This window comes from Oryctolagus cuniculus, chromosome 20, assembly GCF_051225735.1.
Source record: "Oryctolagus cuniculus isolate XC-2025 breed Fujian yellow rabbit chromosome 20, ASM5122573v1, whole genome shotgun sequence".
Classification (NCBI taxonomy): domain Eukaryota; kingdom Metazoa; phylum Chordata; class Mammalia; order Lagomorpha; family Leporidae; genus Oryctolagus; species Oryctolagus cuniculus.
The window spans coordinates 52361052-52383425 of NC_142886.1; the positions used below are offsets into that span (position 1 = coordinate 52361052).

The following is a 22374-nucleotide window of genomic DNA, read 5'->3' on the forward strand; positions in this document are numbered from 1 at the left end:
AACAGTGAATGGATTCTTTCACATTTGGACATAGAATCTTATTCAGTATTAAGAATGAGATTGTTAGGCCAGCGCCGCGGCTTACTAGGCTAATCCTCTGCCTAGCAGCGCCGGCACACCGGGTTCTAGTCCCGGTCGGGGCGCCGGATTCTGTCCAGGTTGCCCCTCTTCCAGGCAAGCTCTCTGCTGTGGCCTGGGAGTGCAGTGGAGGATGGCCCAGGTGCTTGGGCCCTGCACCCCATGGGAGCCCAGGAAAAGCACCTGGCTCCTGGCTCCTGCCATTGGATCAGCGTGGTGTGCTGGCCGCAGCGCGCCGGCCGCGGCGGCCATTGGAGGGTGAACCAACAGCAAAGGAAGACTTTTCTCTCTGTCTCTCTCTCTCACTGTCCACTCTGCCTGTCAAAAAAAAAAAAAAAAAAAAAAAGAAAAGAAAAGAATGAGATTGTTCTGTCATTATGAAACGTGGGTCAGCCTGGAGCATAATATGCTAACAGAAATAACCAGGTAGATGTGGACACATAGTATGTGACATTAGTTATATATGCAGCCCTCAAGCTTGAACTCACAGAGGTAGGCAGTGCAATGGTGATCACTGTGTACCATGACCCAAGTGTTTGTCCCCTTCCTACCCTGCGGGAAACTGGGGGAAGTTCCAGGCTCTTGGATTCATGCTGAGCCATCCCAGCCTTTGCAGCCATTCACAAAGTGAACCAGTGGAAGGAATTCTCCCTCCATCTGTTGGTCTCTTCCTCTCTTGCTATAACACTGTCATTCACATTTTTTTGTAGGGTCAGCAGCAACACGGAAAGCCCAAAACCATTTTTGGAGGCACAGTGATTTCCTTCTTAACTGAATTGCCTGGGCTCTGGGTCTTGGGAGCCTGATGGGAGGATGAGGACCAGTAAAATGGAAACAGAAAGGGAAATGTCCCCTAAAGATAAGGGCAGAAGAGGTGTCTGGCTAGTGTTCACTTGGATTCTGAGCTTAGGTGAAGTCCATGGGCCAGAAACCCATGCCTACTGGGATAGAGTGTGCATGAATATAACTGTGTTTTGAGAATACAAGCTTTTTATGGAGACACATCTCAAAGCATCCATGACAAAAGAGTATAAATGGTTTCTAATATGAAGAGGCCTCCATTCCTTTCTGATGTCAGGCCAGGTTGTGGCATTCAAGCCCCAGCACCTATGGGTGTCTCCTGGGCCTTGATAATTTTCCTTCTATTTAGTAGGGGTTTCTGTGCCAACCATGTCCAGCTAGGTGCCTACTGGTACCAGGGAGTCTTTCTAACCCAGCGCAGTGTAAATCCAGCATCTGTTCGAATTTTGACTGAAGCAGCTTCTGCTTCTCACACAGTCTCCTTCACAGACTGCATGAGGCTCTGAGCTTTGTGAACCAGCATGTCTGTGGCCTGCTCAGACTCCTTGTCGCTGATGGGAGTCCGGCCCAGCATGGTAGCCTTCACTGTGGACAGGATTTTGAGCTGGGTGCTTATAGTTGGGATTCGTTCACACACCTGTAAGAGGTTGGTTCTAATCCGCTTATCTGTGCACTGCTTGGCAACCTCCTTGGCCAACCGAGTCACCTCATCCGAGGCCTTGGCGATGTCCTTGGCACACTGAATGAGTGCCCGCTTGGTACCACTGCCTCCTCTCACAAGCCGAGACATCTTGGCCATCAGCAGAGCCATGCGTTTGGCTGCTGCAATGATGTCATTGCCCTTGTTGGACCATTTGCGAGCTTCATCATGGAGCTGCCTGACAGCCATCATCATTGGCTGGTTAATCACCTCCCCGGCTTTCTGTGGCAGCTAAAATGAAATAGATACTTAAAATAACTTGAAGATTAATTATACATATGATTAGGAGTCTATTTCCTAATGTTGAAAGATCTCAAGCAACTGAATCCCAAGGGAAGCAATCAATTCCTTAAATGCAGTGATGATAAGGTGGAGACAGGAGCAGCACTGGAGTGAGCCTGTGGGATTCCTGCCTCCCGTGTCAGGATGCTTAGTGCTGTTCCTAGTTTGGTTCCAGTTTCAGAGTCCTGTCTAAGCCCCTCTGGGAGGCAGTAGGTGAAGTTCCAGTACTCCCACGTGGGAGCCCTGGACAGAATTCCAAGCACCTGGATGTCACCTGACCTAGCTGAAGCTTTTGTAGCCATCTGGGATGTGACCAGGAGTTAGAAGATCACTGTCAGTCCCAGTCTCTTTGTGGTTTTGGACAAATACATACAGACAAATTTTTAAATAAAATGATAAATTTTTTGACAGGCAGAGTAGACAGTGAGAGAGAGAGAAACAGACAGAGAGAAATGTCTTCCTTTACCATTGCTTCACCCTCCAATGGCCGCTGCAGCTGGCGCACCACACTGATCCGAAGGCAGGACCCAGGCACTTCTCCTGGTCTCCCATGTGGGCACAGGGCCATCCTCCACTGCACTCCCTGGCCACAGCAGAGAGCTGGCCTGGAATAGGGGCAACTGGGACAGAATCTAGCGCCCCAGCCGGGACTAGAACACAGGGTGCAGGTGCCACAGGTGGAGGATTAGCCTAATGAGCCGTGGAGCTGGCCAACAAAATGATAAATTTTAAATTTTATGGTACACCTATAAATTTTAAAAGAAGATATAAAGGCAAGCATATAAAATGCTACAAATGGGGGAACATCATGTATGTTCTTGTTAGAAGCACAATGAGACATCGCATCGCTCCTGTTAGAATGCCTATTACCAGACATACCAGAGCTGACATGTTTTATGGAGGTAGAGAGAGATGATAACCCTGGTACAAGTCTGTGTCAGGTTAATTAGTAAAACCGTATGGAAAAGCATCAAAAACTAGAAATAGAATTATTACATGATCTTCAAGCACCATTGCATGGTACAATGAATACGAAATCCCAGGGAGGTGTATATGTGATCTGCAGTCACTGTGGCAAACACCTCTGCAGTTCCTTGTTGATTTAAAAGAGTTCACACATGTGATCCAGTGACATCTCATGGAAGCAAGAATGGAAAATGAAAGAAATGGACAAAGTTACATTTTAAAAGGAAGTTTATAAGCAGTAGAGTAAGAAATTCTGTAATTTTGGACAACTTGGATGTTCCTGGAGAATAATGTGCCTAGGATAATATGTCAGTAAAAGTACACTCTGCTAACCATCCAGGCCAGGAAGACACATAATATGTGATGCTACCTACGTGGGATAAAAGGCTGAAGGCACAGAGGCAGGAAGTACGATGGTGAAGACCAAAGTCTGAGCAAGGGAGGAGCAGAGAATGGTGGAGCAATGTCAGAGTTTCAGTCCTACAGGATCCACACACTGAGGGATCTACTGCACAGCATGGTGACAGAGCTTTAGAGAATATTGTGAGTGGAAAATCCTAAAAGCAGGAGACAGCTGAACTCCACCAAACACATGTGTTGCGGTATGAATGTGTCATCAAGTCTGACTTCATAATTCCACTCAATATGCATTCATTTTGTCCACACATATCATTGTACCTCATAGAGCTATACTCAATTCTTATTTATAAACATTTATGAATATGAAATAGCAATGATGGCCAATCATGAAGATTCAGATCTCTGAATACTGGTGTTGTGTTTGCCAATGTTTTATGGAGATGATAAATAAAGGCAGTGGTCTCAGGCTTGGCAGCTGGAACCCAGAAGCTTGGAACTGAATCAGTGATCCCACCTAGGTGACGGGGCCTCATAACACATCCATCATCTACTGTCTTCCAGGGTGCACTGTCAGTACAAGTATGGGAAAGCGTGCAAATGGGCTGTGTCCATCACTCTGATATGCAGCCTGGGTGTCTCCCTCTCTAATACTGATCTAAGACTCCAAATGGATTGATGAGGCCAGTCAGCACTGACATGGAGTGAAGAGCAGAGATTCTGGACACATGGTCTCTGGGACTGGCTCTTCCTGCAGCTGTGATTCAGCCTCAGGACACTGGGCATCATGCTGGAGCCACAGACACAGCTCCCCGTGATGTGGACTCCAGCCCCAGAGTGCACAATCACTGTGTGTCCCACTTTCTGCTCTGCTGAACCACAGCAGGTGCAGGGGGTCCCACGACACTGGAGTAGAACCAGATCAGTTGGAAGTACACACCCAACACTTTCCATTCAGTGATGACCTTGACTGCTGATGTCCAGTGCATTTCCCTCCTGAGTTCAGGCAGGGAGCCCCCCAGGAGGGTCCCAGGACCTAGAGGATGAGGAAGTCCCTGTAGGCTTCCCAGGGGCCTGCAGAAGCTCAGCCTGAGACACAGCTGAGCTGCAAGTACATTCCTGAGTGCTGTGACATTCACACAGGGACCACAGACTGTTCCAGGATTAAAGGGAAAATGGAGATGGTTTATAAAGTGTGGAAAGTGAGTTCAGAACACCCACAGTTTAAAATAAGATGGTTGGTTCAGTTCAGCACACAGGCTGCTCTGACAGGAGGTAGGGACGACTTATACAATTGAGGTAGCAAATCAAGATCCTGGCTCTGCACTCTGTGGATTTGAGGGAAAACTAATGTTGTCCTATAGTCGGTAGTGGCCTGAGAACGCTGTCCTGAGTCAGACGGGAAAACACTCACGAGGTCCCCAGATTGTCCCACATCTCTGATCCTGGTGATCCTGGAAGCCACGGTCATCGTGCACAAACCTGAATGTGTCCATTTAGGACTTCTTCCTGTCACATCAAACTTCTCTACATCAGTGACGTCAGTATAAGGGACAGAGACATAAAAGGAGAAGTCCTCCTTCAAAAATGTTACAGGAGAGCAAACCCCAATTCCTTGACAGGAAACCAGGGCTTCATCTCCCTCTGCACCTGTGCAGACCAGATTCTGGCTCAGTGTGTCTTGTGCGCCCCCTGGTGGAGCCGATCGCCCCTGCAGCGCGGTGTGCTTCTGGGCTCAGCCTGAGGGCCCCTCACTCTATCTCCTGCGCAGAAATAGGTGGCCATGTCCGCTGTTGTCGGACTGTTCATTTGCAGAGACACCGTGTTCTGGTTGGTGTTGCTGGAGATGGTGATTCAACCATTGACGCAGCTCTCGTATTTGTGCTACCACCACTCCAAATGTATCTGATCCACTCCAGCCCCTTCCCTGGAGCCTAGGGGGCCCAGTTCATGTAGGAGCTACTAATGGTGAGTCCAGAGGCTTTGCAGGAGAGTGTCAGGGATCCCCCAGGCGTGACCAGGCGACCCCCGGACTCCTTCAGCTCCTGACACTGGACACCTGCAAACACAGACGACATGGTCAGGAAGCTGTCACTCATGCTCTCTGTGTCTCTCACTCACGTCCTCTCCCAGACTCAGTGCCCCGCGTTCTCCATCATTACCTTTGAGCACAGCGACCAGGAGAAGCCAGCGCAGCCCAGTCCCCATGGTGAGCGTCTGTGTTGAGTGCGATCACTGAGTGGACACCTGGGAGTCCTGGGGCTGGAGCTCCTGTGCCAGAGCTGCAGGGTGAGGGCTGGGCTGGTTTTCATGGACAGAGGGAGGCCCTATTTACATGTGCTGCCCCTATACAGCAGGCATGGGGTCAGATTCTCAGACAGGACAGTGCCCAGGGCAGACGTGGTGTCCTGGGTGTGTAGGGTGATGGCTATGATAGGATTCAGATCATACAAATTTTTTTTCTCGTTGTTGTTTTACCAGTTGTAGGCAACGTGTTAATTTCATTCTAATATGTCTGTGCCCTTAATATCCAGTGTTAGCAATACCATGTCCTTCATTTTAAAATAACCTTTGCTTCATTATTAACTGTGATAATGACATTGGAACAGTGACAGAGAGAGAATTGGTGAGAGAAACAGAAATGTAGAGATGGACAGTGAGTTGACATTGGGAGATTTCTGCCTTTGGATTGACAGTTCCAAACAACCCAAATGCCTACAACATCTAGGAGTTAGTCTTCCTAAACCCTAGAGCAAAAAACTGGGTCTGTGTTTCCTATGTGGGTTATAGGGACTCTTTCGCTTGTAGCATCAGGTACAGTTTCCCATGATGCTTTATCATCAAATGGTGGGAAGCCATGTGGCTGTGCTGAAGCAGCACTCTGATGGGAGCAGGCGTGTCTGTGGTGGGGACTTAGCCAATTGTGTCCTAATTCCTGCTGCCCACTTTTACAGATGAAAGAGTACAAGTGGATTCACTTAAGGTTAATTATATTTGTTTTTTTTTTTTTTAGAAAAATTATGGTTTCATACCATGTGATTTTTCTCATTTTTATAAAGATTTATTTAATTTCTTTAAAGTCAGAGATACACAGAGAAAGGAGACGCAGTCAGAGAGAAAGAGAGAAGTCCTCCATCCATGGGCTCCCTCTCCAAATGGTAACAATGGTCGGAGCTGCACTGATCTGAATCTAGGAGCCAGTTGCCTGCACTGGGTCTCCCATGGATTACAGGAGCTGAAGATGTCAGCCATCTTCTACTGCCTACCCAGGCCACAGCAGAGAGCCAGATTGGAAGTGGAACAGCCAGGACTCCAACTGGCGTCCATATGGGATGCCAGCACTGAAGGCAGAGGCTCTACCCACTACACTACAGCACCGGCCCTGATGATCTTAATTATATATGGAATCCACAAAAGTGAATCACAGAGGCAGGAAGTACAATGCAGATACTGAGTCTGGGAGTAGAGAAGAAAAGGAACCACATTCCTGCAAGCACAGAGAGTTTTCTGTGACCAGAAAGGCACGTGGAGAGATCTACTGCACAGCACGGGGACAACAGTTATGCAGCTTTATTGTGTTCTTTCCAGTTCCTGCAGGAGTAGGCATTTGTCATTCGATCACAAAAGAATGGTAGTGTTGCTAGGGAAGGACTTGTGAGCTCGTCTGACTCTAGAATTCCTGATGAAATAAATCCACATCAACACCTTTCCTTATACCTCACATAGAGATTCAGGTACTATTTGTCAATTTAACATTTATGAAATCTATTTTGAAGGGACAATTCTCTGTTGACTTGTCTTGCGTCTGTCTGTGGTTTAATTCTAAGAAGAAAATTACATGGTGTTGCAATCATTCCTGGTACTAATGCAGTCACGAGGGCTGTGAGTTCATCAGCACGTGAGAGGTTATCTGTCGAGTCCGGCTGGCACAACTGCCCCACCACTGCCCTCTCGAATTCCTCCCCTCCCATGTGTGAAACTGAGTCATTTTAGAAGAGCCCCTGTCTTCACTCAGATCACGTCCATGGAAACCTCTCTCTGTGCTGTTTAGTTACCCCCCAATCTCCCTGTGTCCAACTGGTTTCATAAGACGTTAGTTCATGTAACCACCAAGGCCCACCTGCCAACTCCTTGAAAACACAGCCATCAGAGACCCCAGTCCTGCTTGCCCAGACAGGACCACCCTCTTCTCACCGTGGTGCAGTCTTGCCATTTGTCACCCTGGGGACACAGCGTCTCATACAACTGACAGACCATCAGCACCTGGTGGGAGACTCTGTCGTGGTATTTACACAAGTGCCTGGGGGACATGGAATGGCGTCGTCTCTGGTGAGTACATCCAGTGATGACTCCATGCCATGAGTGGATTCAATGTCAGGGCCTCATGGAGGAAGCTGAGGTCTCCAGTGCCCCTAACAGGACCACACGGAATGCTGGGAGCAGCCTGCTGGGGGTGGATGTGGTTTGTCTTCACAGCATCAGTGCTGAGCATGGCCCCAATGTAACAGCACTGACAAGGGGTACACGGTCTGGATGTTTACATGAAAAGTATGGAATAACCAGACTCTGATGTCAGATCAAAGTACTTGTAAAACTACTGAAGGAAACATTGGGCAAAATCTCCCTGATGTTGGTCTGGCCATGATTTCCCTTTCAGATCTTCAAAATTCAAGAGACCTAAGAAAATATTTTCAGATGATGCTGCATAACTACAGAGCTTCTGCATTACAGACTGACTGAGAAGTGAGCAGCCTACACACCGATTGGAAGTGACTATTCTCGTATCAAATATATGATCAATAGCCTGTATCCAAAAGGAATAAAAAGGAACAGTCTGTATGAGCCCTGTTTAGAACTGTTCTGAGTCTTCTGCAGTCTCAAATAACTGTGATACACAATTGGCTTGTTCATCCTGATCGACAGGTTCTGTGTCATCAGGCCTACAATGGGTATAGAAGCAAACCTCTCTGATTGTGTGTGGCTCAGTGTTGCTATGGATTCATTCTGGTGGGGGCAAGAGGCACGGAGTCACCACACAGACCCCGGGAGTTGGGTGAAAGCAGGCCAGAGGCAAGCAGCCCGCAGACTCATTTGTTTCAGTTGGTACAGTAGCTTATATAGCTGAGGCAGCCAATCTGGTCAAGGGGCAGTTTATGCATAACCAATCACAGCCTGTTGCCAGGCAGTATCTGAAGCCATCCAATCAGACCCTGTTGCCAGGTAGGCTCCATTGCCAGGTGGCATTGAAGCCATCCCTGAGTAACTGATGCTTGCTTCCCAGCAGCCATCTAGGCATGGCCTTCTCATTCCACCACAGCTCAGTGTGTCCCAAAGGCGTTGTGTTTTAGGTGTGCTCCCAGGGAGACCATGGGAGAAAAGATGGGAGTTCTGGGAGTGAGGCCTAGTGGGATTTGTTCATTCCTGGGGAATCTGCTGTTGGAGGTACCACGGTAGATCTCCTGGGTCCCCAGCTTCAGCACAGAGCACAGTGCTACTAGAGTCAGCCCTGGTCTCGTCTGACGTTGTGTGGGGATGGGGTCCCTCCCATCCATGTTCACAAAATTAGCCTGAAGACTGCCATGATGTTCACAATGTTATGATGCCTGATGGCACAACATTCTGCAGTCACTATGGCAAAAACTTCTGTAGTCCCATGTTCAATTAAAGCAGCATCATTCTCAAGAGTTCACACATATAATCCAGGAAAATTTCCCTTTAAAAGGAATGGATAATGGGACAAATGGACAGAGTTATATTTTAACAGGAAGTTTATATGGTTATAGTACAGAGGAAGAAATTCTGGTATCTTGGATAACATGGATGATCCTGGAGAATAATATCCCAGGATAATATGTCAGGATAAGTACACTCTGCTAAACTATCCAGGCCAAGAAGCCAAATAATATGTAATGCTACGTACATGGGATAAAAAGGATGAACTAACAAGCCAGAAGTTCAATGGTGAAGACCAACGTCTGTGCTTGGGAGGAACAGAGGAGACGATGGAGCAAGGTCAGAGTTTCAGTCCCGCAGGATCCACACGTTGAGGGGTCTACTGTGCAGCATGGTGACAGCAGTTAAGAGAATATAGTGTCTGCAGAATTCTAAGACATTAGACAAAAGACAGTCTACCATGAAAAACATGGGTTTTGTGATAAACATGTCAGTAAGTCTGACTTCATTATTCCACTCAGTATACACTCATTTATTCAATACATATCATTATACCTCATAAGCCTATATTAAATATTATTTATCAAACATTAATGAATATGAAATGGCAAAAATGGGAAATCATGAAGATTCAGATCTCTGAATACTGGTGTTGTCTTTTGCATTGTTTTATGGAGATGACAAATAAAGGCAGTGCACTCAGCCTTGGCAGCTGGAACCCAGGAGCATGGAACTGCATCAGTGTTCCCACCTTGGTGATGAGGCCTCATAACAAATCCATCATCTACTCTCTTCCAGGGTGCATTATCAGTACAAGTATGGGAAAGTGTGTAAATGGGCTCCGTCCAGCACTCTGATATGCAGCATGGATGTCTCCCTCTCTAAAAAGATGAAAGATTCCAAATGGATTGATGACCCCAGTCAGCGTAGACTTGGAGTGAAGAGCAGGGACTCTGGACACATGGTCTCTGGGACTGGCTCTTCCTGCAGCTGTGATCCAGCCTCAGGACACTGGGCGTCATGCTGGAGTGACAGACACAGCTCCCCGTGATGTGGACTCCAGCCCCAGAGTGCACAATCACTGTGTGTCCCACTTTCTGCTCTGCTGAACCACAGCAGGTGCAGGGGTCCCACGACACTGGAGCAGAACCAGATCAGCTGGAAGGGCACACCCAACACTTTCCATTCAGTTATGACCTTGACCGCTGATTTCCAGTGCATTTCCTTCCTGAGATCAGTCAGGGAGCCCCCCAGGAGGGTCCCAGGACCTAGAGGATGAGGAAGTCCCTGTAAGCTTCCCAGGTGCCTGCAGAAGCTCAGCCTGAGACACAGCTGAGCTGCAAGTACATTCCTGAGTGCTGTGACATTCACACAGGGACCACAGACTGTTCCAGGATTAAAGGGGAAAAGCAGGTCGGGTTAAAGTCTGCAGAAAGTGAGTGTGGATCACCCACATGTAAAGTCAAAGGTTGGTTCAGTGCACACTTGCTGGTTGTGGCAGGAGAGGGCTGAGTGGAATAGTTGCTGTTTAACAGATCAACGACCCTGTCTCGGCTGTCCCTGGTTATACAGGGAAAACTGAAACTGTCCAAAGCTTTCAGTGCCCTGAGGGTGCTGTCCTGAGTCAGGTTGGAAGAGACTCAATAGTGTCTTCAAAATTCGCACATCTCTGACCTTGGTGAGCAACAGTCGCTGTCCATGGACCAAATTGTTCAATTAGGACTTCTTCCTTTTACATCAAACTTTCTCTCCGTCATTGAAGTTGGGAGGGACAGATCAAAAAGTAGAATTCTTCCCTCAAAACTGTTACAGGAGAGGAAACCCCAAATCCCTGACAGGAAACCAGGGCTTGGGCTCCCTATGCACACGTGTATGACTAGAATCCGGGCTCAGTGGATTTTATGCGTCCCCGTGGTGGAGCCGCGCTCCCCTGCAGGTAGGTTTGTGTCTTGGCTCAGCCTGAGGGCCCCTCACTGTGTTTCTTGCACAGAAATAGGTGGCCATGTCCGCGGCTGTCAGACTGGTCATTTTCAGAGTCACCGTGGTCGAGGTTTTGGAGATGGTGAATCGGCCATTCACCCAGCTCGCGTAGTATGTGCTACCATCAGTATAAATGTATCCGATCCACTCCAGCCCCTTCCCTGGAGCCTGGCGGACCCAGCTCACTCCATAGCTACTGATGGTAAATCCAGAGGCTTTTCAGGAGAGTGTCAGGGATCCCCCAGGCTGGAGCAGGCCTCCCCTGGACTCCATCAGCTGCTCCTGACACTGAACACCTGCAAACACAGACATCCTGGTCAGGACACTGTCACTGACACTCTCTGTGTCTCTCACTCACGTCCTCTCCCAGACTCAGTGCCCCGCATTCCCCATCATTACCTTTGAGCACAGCGACCAGGAGAAGCCAGCGCAGCCCAGTCTCCATGGTGAGCGTCTGTGTTGAGTGCGATCACTGAGTGGACACCTGGGAGTCCTGGAGCTCCTGTGCCAGAGCTGCAGGGTGAGGGCTGGGCTGGTTTTCATGGACAGAGGGAGGTCCTATTTGCATGAGCTGCCCCTATATAGCAGCCCTGGTGTCAGATGCCTCAGACACTACAGGGCCCAGACTGATGAGAGTGTCTTGAATGTGTCTGTTGACATCATATGGAATGGGACAATGGGAGTCCTTATGTGATTGTGCCCTGATAAGTGCTTTGAATCTTTGTTTTTCATGTGGCTGCACTACAACGTGTGGTTCATGGCTGATATCGGCTCCTTTTACACGTCAACACCACTGGAACATCATTATGGATGTCATGTGGATGCTTTATCCACCACACCACAGCATTGGCCCGTGTTGTGGTTCTTAGGGCTGAGACCACCAGATCACAGCATTCCCAGAGTCAGGGTCTGCTCAGGGCCAGCTCTTTCTTCCCACGATGATGTCATGATGCTGGCCCTCCCATGGCAGGAGAGACAGACACCATTTCCTCCCATGGCAGATGACACACCTGGGAGGAGGTCACTTACTATGGCACTTTTTATTCTGCTGTTTAAGATGTGCTCATCCCCCAAGGAGTGCCAGGGTCTCATATGTGGCTAAGGCTCCCAATACCAGATCCCTGCTGCTTCAGCCCCAGGTCAGAAGTTAATGGGACGATAGTTGAGCCCTAACACTTCTGTGGTTGCACCTGACTGTTGTCCTGAAACTGGGCTAGGTTGGGATGCAGAGCTGGCACAGTGACACTTGGGAAAGTGCAGTGAGTAAGGATGTCTCTTTCTCTGCTCTGCCTCATGTGGGAATAACTGAGTGTTAAAACCTGAGTTACTGAAGGGTCTTTCTAATGTCCTATACCCTTCAATGCAGGCAGCAACCCTCATGGCCTTGTCCCATCCTTAGAGCCTCCTCTTAATAGGATGGATCACTGGGTGGTGAGTCCCCACATGCATGATGGGAGGCTCCGTGCATCAAGTATGGAGGGTAAGTTCCACCTAACATGCAGCCTTCAGCTGCTCAGTTGGAGCGACCACACACACACACCAAGCAGTGCTGGCTCTGCTCACGGCTCTGCAGGAACAGCATCCTCAGCCTCAATACCCCAGACCCTGCTCCTCTGTGTCCACTGAGTAGGAAAGTGATTCACCTGCAGGAGGAAACCATCATGACCAATGTCCTGGTGGGATCCTGTAGAAAATGTTCGTGAGCAGAGTCCACCCCAGACACTGTGCCAGCACTGATCCCCCAAGACACAGAAGTCTGCATCTTCAGGGGATGGCTTCACCCCCAAAGCTGAGGACTGGGGAGGAGAACCATGGCAAGTGGGGAAGTGACAGTCGGGGACAGGGTCCAGCAGCAGGAGGGAAAGGACTTGGTGGGGGGGTGGGCTCTATTGTGCAGGAGAGTAAGGACAGGTGGAAGGGCCACACAGCTGGGCCCCAGTGCCTTCAGGAGAGCACTGAGTCAGGAGTTCTGATCAGGTCTCCTTGCCCCAGGGACCCCCACACTGACCACCACTGAGTAAAACTAGCACAGGTGCCTGGGAGACGTGGAATGACATTGTCTCTGGGGAGTGCATCCAGTGATGACTCCACGCCATGAGTGGATTCAACGTCAGGGCCTTATGGAGGAAGCTGAAGTCTCCAGTGCTCCTAACAGGACCACACAGAATGCTGGGAGCAGCCTGCTGGGGGTGGATGTGGTTTGTCCTCACAGCATCAGTGCTGAGCATGGCCCCAACGTACCAGCACTGGCAGGGGGTGCACGGTCAGGATGTTTACAGAATTAGATTGTTCACTTCTGGGGAATTTGCTATGGAGGAGATCACAGTAGATCTCCTGGGTCCCCAGCTTCAGCACAGAGGACAGTGTTGCTGGAGTCAGCCCTGGTCTCGTCTGACGTCCTGTGTGGGGATGGGGTCCCTCCCATCCGTGTTCACAATATTAGGATGCCTGAAGACTGCTATGGTGTTCACAATATTAGGATTGCTGACGGCACAACATTCTCACTGTCTGATCCTGGACTTCCAGCCTCTACAGATGTGAGCTCAATAAACCTTTTTGCTCCACACACCTCCTCTCTTGGGTACTGCATGATGGTACTAACAGGCAGAATAAAAGAGTCAAAGAACAACACTCAGCCACTCCTCTGTTCCCACCTGAAACATAGAGTCACACGTGTCTCTGAATTTAGATGTAGAAACTCAGAAATAGTCATTTCTATATCAGCTGAGAGAATTGCTTCAGATTCTGTAAGAATCCTACATGAGTGAACAATTGCATTTTTGCAGGAGACATTTAGTAAACACATGGGGTTGATGCAGCTATCCTGGTGAGGAGCAGACAATTTGTTCATTCCTGGTGATGATAGAGTTGAGAGAAAGCAAGGACAATTTTGCTTCCACAGAAGGAGGAGCATGGCTGAGAACAGGTGCGGGCAGTCCCTGGAGGAAGGAGTCGGGGTCTCTGGACACACAGTCTCTGGGGCAGGCCCTTCATGCAGCAGGGATGCAGCTCCAGGGTTGGATCATTGGAGGACTCACAGGGACACAGTCCAGAACCACCTGGACTCTAGTGCAGACTTCACTGGGCTGTTCCACCTGCGGTCTCCCTGAGATGGAGACAAGGCCAGCAGAGTGTGGGGAACAAGACCTCTCCACACCCAGTGTTTTCCACGAGTCTGACCCCTTGCACTACCAATGGCCACCTCTGCTTGTAAATAAGAGCAGGTCCAGGAATCCCAGGAGATGTGAGTGAGGAAGAGCAAGCAGGGTTTCTAGGAGCCACAGCCTGAGCCACCCCTGAGCTGTAGGTTAATCCCTGACCTGGGGTTTGGAGTACGTGGACCTCAACCTGTGAGTTCAGGGTGAAGAAGTGAAAGGGAGACGAGGGCACAGCTGCAGAGAATGGACATGGAAGCCCCAGGGACTAGGACCACGGGGTCAGCTCTGTCCCTCGGGGGCCCAGCTGTGCAGGAGGGGAGGGCATGGATGTGAAACACTGCAGCATCCATAGCCCCTGACCGGCTCCACACTGCCCCTGGGCTCTCAGCGGGGTCCCCGATGACGTCATCAGAGAATTCCACGGAGAGCTCTTCAGTGACTCGGGCTGGAAAAGCCTCCCCGGGTGCCCAGAGCTCCCTCAGGTCTCAGATGCTGGGGACCCCAGAGATGTCATTCATTCCTTCAAAACGACTCCATTTTCTTCATGTGACGTCTTCCCGTGATACCAAAACTTCTGCTCAGTGATCGGTGTTAGGGACAGAATCATCCATCCAGATCAGAAGGTAGGAAACAGTTACAGGACCACAAACACCAATTTTCTGAAGGAACCAGCGATTCACCTCCCACTGCATCTGGGCAAGGGGATGAGTCTGCACAGTGCATGTGTGACTGGGGGAAAGTGCTATCAGAAACAAACTGCCAACACAGGGCTGACAGCACATGCAGGAAATGATGGATAAAAATATACTCCACTACCTCATGCCATTTGTGAAAATCAGTGGTACATTGTACATTGAGAACAAAAGTGCAGAAAATGCAGAAAACGTCACTGTGGTGTAGCAGGTGAATCCTCAACCTGTGTTGCCTGCATCCCATAGTGCTGTGTGTTCGTCTTCCAATCTGTCTCTTGCTGATGCACCTGGGAAAGCAGAAAAGCATGGTCGTAGTGCTTGGGCCTCTGTGTCCAAGTGGGAGACCCTGAAGAAACTCCTGGCTCCTGGTGTCACTGTCGTCTGGGGAGTGAACCAGCAGGTGGAAGAACTCTTTCTCTGGGTCTCTTCTCTCTCTCTGTAACTCTGACTTTCAATAAATAAAAGAATCTTTTCTAAAAAATTACATTTGTAGCATCAAAAACACTTCAAAAACCTTGGAGGCAATTTAGGATTTGGGTGAATGATGTCCACATAACAATATTATTGTTTTTTACTTTTTAATATTTGAAAAATTTTTAAGGAATACAAATTTCATAAGTACAACTTTTGGAATACATTTTCTCCCACCATACCCACCCTCCCACCTACATTCCCACCCCTCTTCCTCTCCCCTCTCCCCTTGCCAGTCCCATGCTCCATTAAGATTCATTTTCAATTAGTTTGTAAACAGAAGCCAACTCTATACTAAGTGAAGATTTCAACAATACACACACACACACACACACACACACTGAGAACTGGTTTTACAGTTAACTCTCATAATACAACTCATTGAGGACAGAGGTCGTGCATGGGGAGTTAGTGCACAGTGCCCCTGTTGTTAATTTAACAATTAACACTCTTACGTATGACATCAGTGACCACCCGAGGCTCTTGACATGAGCTGCTTAGGCTATGAAAGCCTTTGAATCTACAATCTCTTTCAGTATTTAGACAAGGCCATAAGCAAAGTGGAAGTTCTCTCCTCCCTTGAGAGAAAAGTACTTCCTTCTTTGATGGCCACTTCTTTCCCCACAGGTCTCACTCACAGAGAACCTTCATGTAGAATATTTTTGCCACAGTGCCTTGGCTGAAATGTTCTCATGGGCTTTTCAGTCAGACCAGGAAGACTTAGGTGGTGCATCTGAGGTCAGAGTGTTATTTAAAGCGATTGTCATTCTTTGAGTCTGCTGTGTGTATTGCTTCCCACGTTGGAACATTCTCTCCTTTTTAATTCTATCTCTTATTATTACCAGGCACTTGACCCTATTTATATGATCACTTTAAAACTTAATCGTACCTATATATTCACCTTAACACTCAATATGATCACTTTAACAATTACAATGGCATTTTTACCACTAAGCTTAATGGGACTTGGAGCCCCGTGACAAGTGTTAAAACTGTACCCTCAGAAGTATGTCTGTAGGAAAGTATGCAGAACTATACAGCTTTACAGTTACAAACTTCCTTCCTCCCTCTCTTATTCCTATTCTTATTTTTTTACTGAGATCTCTTTTCAATTGACTTTATATACATATGATTAACTCTATGTTAAGTAGAGTTCAACAAATAGTAAGAAGGAAAATAAACAAAAAAAAGCAAATAAACAAAAAACTGTTCCTCGACAGTCAAGACAAGGGCAGCTCAAGCCATCACTTCCCTAGATTTCCTTTTGGGTGCTCTATTAGGTCTCACCTATCAGGAAGAACATGTGGTATTTGTCCCTTAGGGACTGGCTTATTTCACTAACTATGATCTTTTCTAGAATCATCTATTCTGTTGCAAATGACTGGATTTCATTTTTTTTTACCACTGTGTAGTATTCGGTAGCATACATATCCCACAATTTCTATAACGTGGAGGTACAGGTATCTCTTGTGTGTAGTGAATTCATTTCCCTTGGGTAAGTTCCCAGGGGTGGGATTCCTGGGTTATATAAGGTAGGACTATATTCAGATTCTTGAAGTATCTCCATAGTGTCTTCCATAGTGGCTTTACCAGTTTGCATTCCCACCTACAGTGGATTAGGGTACTTTTTCCCCCACATCCTCGCCAGCATTTGATGTTTGTTGATTTCTGTATGAAGCCATTCTAGCTGGGGTGAAGTGAAACCTCCTTGTGGTTTTGATTTGCATTTCCCTGACCACTAGTGATCCTGAACGTTTTTTCTACATCTGTTGGTAATTTGGACTTCCTCTTTTGAAAAATGTCTGAGTCTTGGCCCATCTCTTAACTGGGTTGTTTGTTTTGTTTTTTGAATTTCTTCATCTCTTTGTAAATTCTGGTTATTAATCCATATCCATTGCATAGCTTGCAAATAATTTCGCACATGCTGTCAGATGCCTCTTCACTTGCCTGAGTGTTTTTTGCCACACAGAGACTTCCCAATTTGATCTAATCCCATTTATTAATTTTGGCTTTGACTGCCTATTTCTCAGGTCTTTTCCAAGAACTCTTTACCTGTGCCAGTGTCTTGCAGGGTTTCACAAATGTTCTCTAATAACTGGATGGTGTAGGGTCATAGATTTAGATCTTTAATCCGTGTTGAGTGGAGTTTTGTGTAAGGCGTAAGATAGGGGTCTTCACTCATACTTCTGCAATACATAATAATTTAAAAAGTGAAAAGGAATTTGATGATTCCCTGTAAATTGGAATGATGTAGTCATGGATTTGACGAATGAGCTTGTTAAAATAGCCAAGCTACAATGTGATTCACAGATTCAATGCATTTCCTGTGAAATAGCCTGACATTTTTTCCAGGAAAAGGAAGAAACTTCAAGAATTCACATGAAGAAAATCAAGGTTTGTGATGGCAAAGCAGGAGGCTTCATCACATCTGAGCTAAATCAAGCCTGGTGCTGGGATAAGATAGACACCCAGAGCCCTGGGACAGAACAGAACCTAGAAATTTAGGAACATGTTCTGAGAATGTGAGTTCTGAGAATGCATGGTGAAAAAAGCACAGGATGGGGATGGGTTTCCTGTCGTTACCTGGGTTTGGGGAAACTTGAATGCACCTAAAATAATTCAATTATGATGTCATCTCATACCACATACAGAAACAGAGTGAACTTGAGGAATGCCTTAAAAGCAAGAGCCGAGACAGTACAGTTCTAGAAGAAAACACTGGACAAAAGCAAGCTGACATTGGTTTGGGCAATGATATTTTGAAAATCTCCAAAGTACAGGCAACCAAGCAAAAATAGGCAAAAGAATATGGATCCAACCACAGAGCTTCTGCAGAATAAAGAGAGTGATTGAAGAACCAGGAGTCGCCCGAAGATGGGGATAAAGTATTTTCAGATCACACCCGTAGGGGCCAATGTTGTGGCCCCGCAGGTTAACCTGCCATCCCTATGCATCATCACTCAGCAGCATGGGTTCAGACCCTGCTTGCTGCATTTCAAATCCAGCTCCCTGCTCATGGACCAGGGAACTCTGTCAACGATGACTCAAGTGTGTGTCCCCTTCAAGCCTCGTGGGAAACTGGAGGAAGTTCCAGGCTCCTGGCTACAGTCTTGCCCTTGCCCAGCCTTTGCAGCCATTCAGGAAGGAAACCAGTGGATGGAAGCTTCTCTCTCCCTCTGTTGGTCTCTTCCTCTCTTGCCATAACACTGCCTTTCAAATAAAATAAGTAGATATTTAAAAGAAATGAAAGATAACTGTACATATGAATAGGAGCCTATCTCCTAATGTTGAATGAACTCAAGCAACTGAATCCCAAGGGAAGAAATCAATTATTCAAATGCAGTGACTGACAAGGTGGTGACAGGAGCGGCCTTGAAGGTATCACATGGGATTCCTGCTCCTGTATGGATGCTTATGTTTAGGTCCTAGTTTGGGTCCAGTTTCAGATTCCTGCCAATGTGCACTCTGAGGGGCAGTGCGAGAATCTGAGTTAATCCCATGTGTGAGACCTGGACTGAATTCCATGCACCTGGCTGTGATCTGACCCAACTCCTCTTTTATGGCATCTGGGAAGTTACCCAGGATTCAGTAGACCACTGTCTGTCAGTCTCTGTTGCTTTTTCTTTTTGGACAAATACACAAATACAGGTTTTAAAGAGGTAAAAGTATATCTGTAATTTTTAAAATAAAATAAATAAAGGCAAACGTATAAAAATGCTTTATATGTAATCATCATGCATGTGCATGTTGGAGAAACAATGAGATACCCCATCCCTTTGTTAGACTGAGTATCACCAGACATACCAGAGCTGACACATGTTGTGCAGGAAGAGAGAGAAGATAACCTGGTAAAGGCTGGAGTCAGGTAAATTAGGAAAGCTTTCATGGAAAACATCAGAAGCTGAGAAATAGAATTATCACAGGATCCTCCAACACCATGCCTGGGTAGAAGGAATATGAAATCCCAGGGAGGAGACCACAGGATCCAGAGTCACTATGGCAAACAGCTCTGCAGTCCCATGTTCAATTAAAGCAGCGTCATTCTCAAGAGGTCACACATATAATCCAGTGAAATTAGCCTTGAGGAAGGATGGATAATGGACAAATGGACAGAGTTATATTTTAACAGGAAGTTTATAAGGCAGTAAAGAGGAAGAAATTCTGATGTCTTGGATAACTTGGATAATGCTGAGAATAATGCCTAAGGATAATGTGTCAGTAAATGTACAGTATACCATCTAGTCCAAGAAGACAGATAATATGTGATGCTAGTTACATGGGATAAAAGGATGAACTCACGGAGACATAATACAATTGTGAAGACCAAAGTCTGAGTGTGGGGGTAACAGAGGAGACGGTGGAGCAAGGTCAGAGTTTCAGTCCCACAGGATCCACACACTGAGGGATCTACTGTACAGCATGGTGACAGAGGTTAAGAGAATATTGTGTCTACAGAATTCCAACACAGGAAACTGACATTCGACCATGGGAACATGTGGATTTTGTGATGAGCATGTCAATAAGAATGACTTCATAATTCCATCAATTTGATACAGTCATTTTTGAACACATATCATTTATCTCATGTCTATGTTCAGTTATTATTTATCAAACATTTACGAAAAGGCAATGACAAAAATGGCCAACTGCAGATTAAGTTCTCTGAATACTGGGGTTGTGTTTGCCAATGTTTTATGCAGATGATAAATAAATGCCAGTTCATTCAAGGACTGGCAGGTGGAACCCAGGAGCAGGGAACTGCAATAGCGTTCGCACGTTTTTCATGGGGACTCCTAACTGATCCATCATCTGCTGTCTTCAGAATGTATTTTCACTTCCAAGTATAGAATTAGTGTAAAAGTGCTCTGTCCAGAACTCTGATATGCAGCCTGGGTGTCTCCCTCTCTAAATAGATGAAAGACGACAAATGGATTGATGACCACAGTCAGCATAGACATGGAGTGAAGAGCAGGGATTTTGGACACATGGTTGCTGGGACTGGCTCTTCCTGCAGCTGTGATCCAGCCTCAGGACACTGGTCATCATGCTGGAGCCACAGACACAGCTCCCCGTGATGTGGACTCCAGCTCCAGAGTGCACAGCCACTGTGTGTCCCACTTTCTGCTCTCCCTGAACCACAGCAGGTGCAGGGGGTCCCACGACACTGGAGCAGAACCAGATCAGCTGGAAGTGCACACCCAACACTTTCCATTCAGTGATGACCTTGACTACTGATGTCCAGTGCATTTCCTTCCTGAGATCAGGCAGGGAGCCCCCCAGGAGGGTCCCAGGACCTAGAGGATGAGGAAGTCCCTGTAGGCTTCCCAGGTGCCTGCAGAAGCTCAGCCTGAGACACAGCTGAGCTGCAAGTACAGTCCTGAGTGCTGTGACATTCACACAGGGACCACAGACTGTTCCAGGATTAAAGGGGAAATGCAGGTCAGGTTAAAGTCTATCGAAAGTTTGTGTGGATCACCCACATGTAAAGTCAAAGGTTGGTTCAGTGCACACTTGCTGGTTGTGGCAGGAGAGGGATGAGTGGAATAGTTGCTGTTTAACAGATTCAACGACCCTGTCTAGGCTTTCCCTGGTTATACAGGGAAAACTGAAACTGTCCAAAGCTTTCAGTGCCCTGAGGGTGCTGTCCTGAGTCAGGTTGGAAGAGACTCAATAGTGTCCTCAATATTCCCACATCTCTGATCCTGGTGAGCGACAGTCGCTGTCCATGAACCAAATTGTTCATTTAGGACTTCTTCCTTTTACATCAAACTTTCTCTCCGTCATTGAAGTTGGGAGGGACAGAATCAAAAACTAGAATTCTTCCCTCAAAACTGTTACAGGACAGCAAACCCCAATTCCCTGACAGGAAACCAGGGCTTCATCTCCCTCTGCGCCTGTGCAGGACCAGAATCTGGCCTAGTACGTTTTGTGTGCCCCCTGGTGGAGCCGCGCTCCCCTGCAGGGAGGTTTGTGTCTGGGCTCAGTGTGAGGGCCCCTCACTGTATCTCTGGCACAGAAATAGGTGGCCGTGTCCGCGGCTGTCAGACTGGTCATTTTCAGATCCACCGTGGTCGAGGTTTTGGAGATGGTGAATCGGCCTTTTGCCCAGCTCGCGTAGTATGTGCTACCACCAGTACTAATGGTTCCGATCCATTCCAGCCCCTCCCCTGGAGCCTGGCGGACCCAGCTCATTGCATTGCTACTGAGGTCGATTCCAGAGACTGTGCAGGTGATTGTCAGGGTTTCGTCAGGCTTGACCAGGCGACCCCCGGACTCCTCCAGCGACTGACACTGGACACCTGCAAACACAGACGACATGGTCAGGACACTGTCACTCACACTCTCTGTGTCTCTCACTCACGTTCTCTCCCAGACTCAGTGCCCCGCATTCTCCATCATTACCTTTGAGCACAGCGACCAGGAGAAGCCAGCGCAGCCCAGTCTCCATGGTGAGCGTCTGTGTTGAGTGTGATCACTGAGTGGACACCTGGGAGTCCTGGGGCTGGAGCTCCTGTTCCAGAGCTGCAGGGTGAGGGTTGGGCTGGTTTCATGGGCAGAGGGAGGCACTATTTGCATGTGCTGCTGCTATATAGCAGGCATGGGGTCAGATGCCTCAGACAGGAGAGAGCCCAGGGCAGACGTGGTGACCTGGGTGTGTAGGGTGATGGCTATGATAGGATTTAGATCATGTGAATTTTTATGTTATCATTATTTTACAAAGTTGAAGGCAATGACCTTGTTTCATTTTAATTTGTGTGTACCCTTCATATCCAGTGTTAGCAATATCATGTCCCTCATTTATTTAAATACCCATTAGTTTCTTTTCATCTGTATGATAGACATTGGGACAGTGATAGAGAGAGAAGGGGTGAGAGAGACAGAAATGTAGAGATGGACAGAAAAGGTGACAATGGGAAATTTCTGCCTTTGGGTTGACAGCCCCAGACATCCCAAATGCCTATGACATCTAGGAGTTAGTCTTTCTGAACCCTGGAGCAAGAAAATGTGACTGTAATTCCAACGTCAGACATAGGGGTTCATTTGCTTGTAGCATCACCTACAGTTTCCCATGATGCATTATGAGGGAAAAGTGGGGGAAGCCGTGAGGCTGGACTCAGGCAGTTCTCTGATGGGAACTCGGGTGTCCCTAGTGGGGACTTAGCCTATTTCCTCTAATGCCTGTCGCCCACTTTTAAACAGATGAAGGACTGCAAGT

At 47.4% G+C, this 22374-nt stretch overlaps 1 pseudogene and 1 gene segment (V, D, J or C); both read right to left on the reverse strand.

The window, feature by feature from the left end:
* LOC149120180 (Ig heavy chain V-A1 region BS-5-like) overlaps nucleotides 1-22374 on the reverse strand; it is a 480385-nt gene that overhangs the window by 104320 nt on the left and 353691 nt on the right.
* LOC149120181 (vinculin-like) lies at nucleotides 1250-22229 on the reverse strand (annotated as a pseudogene).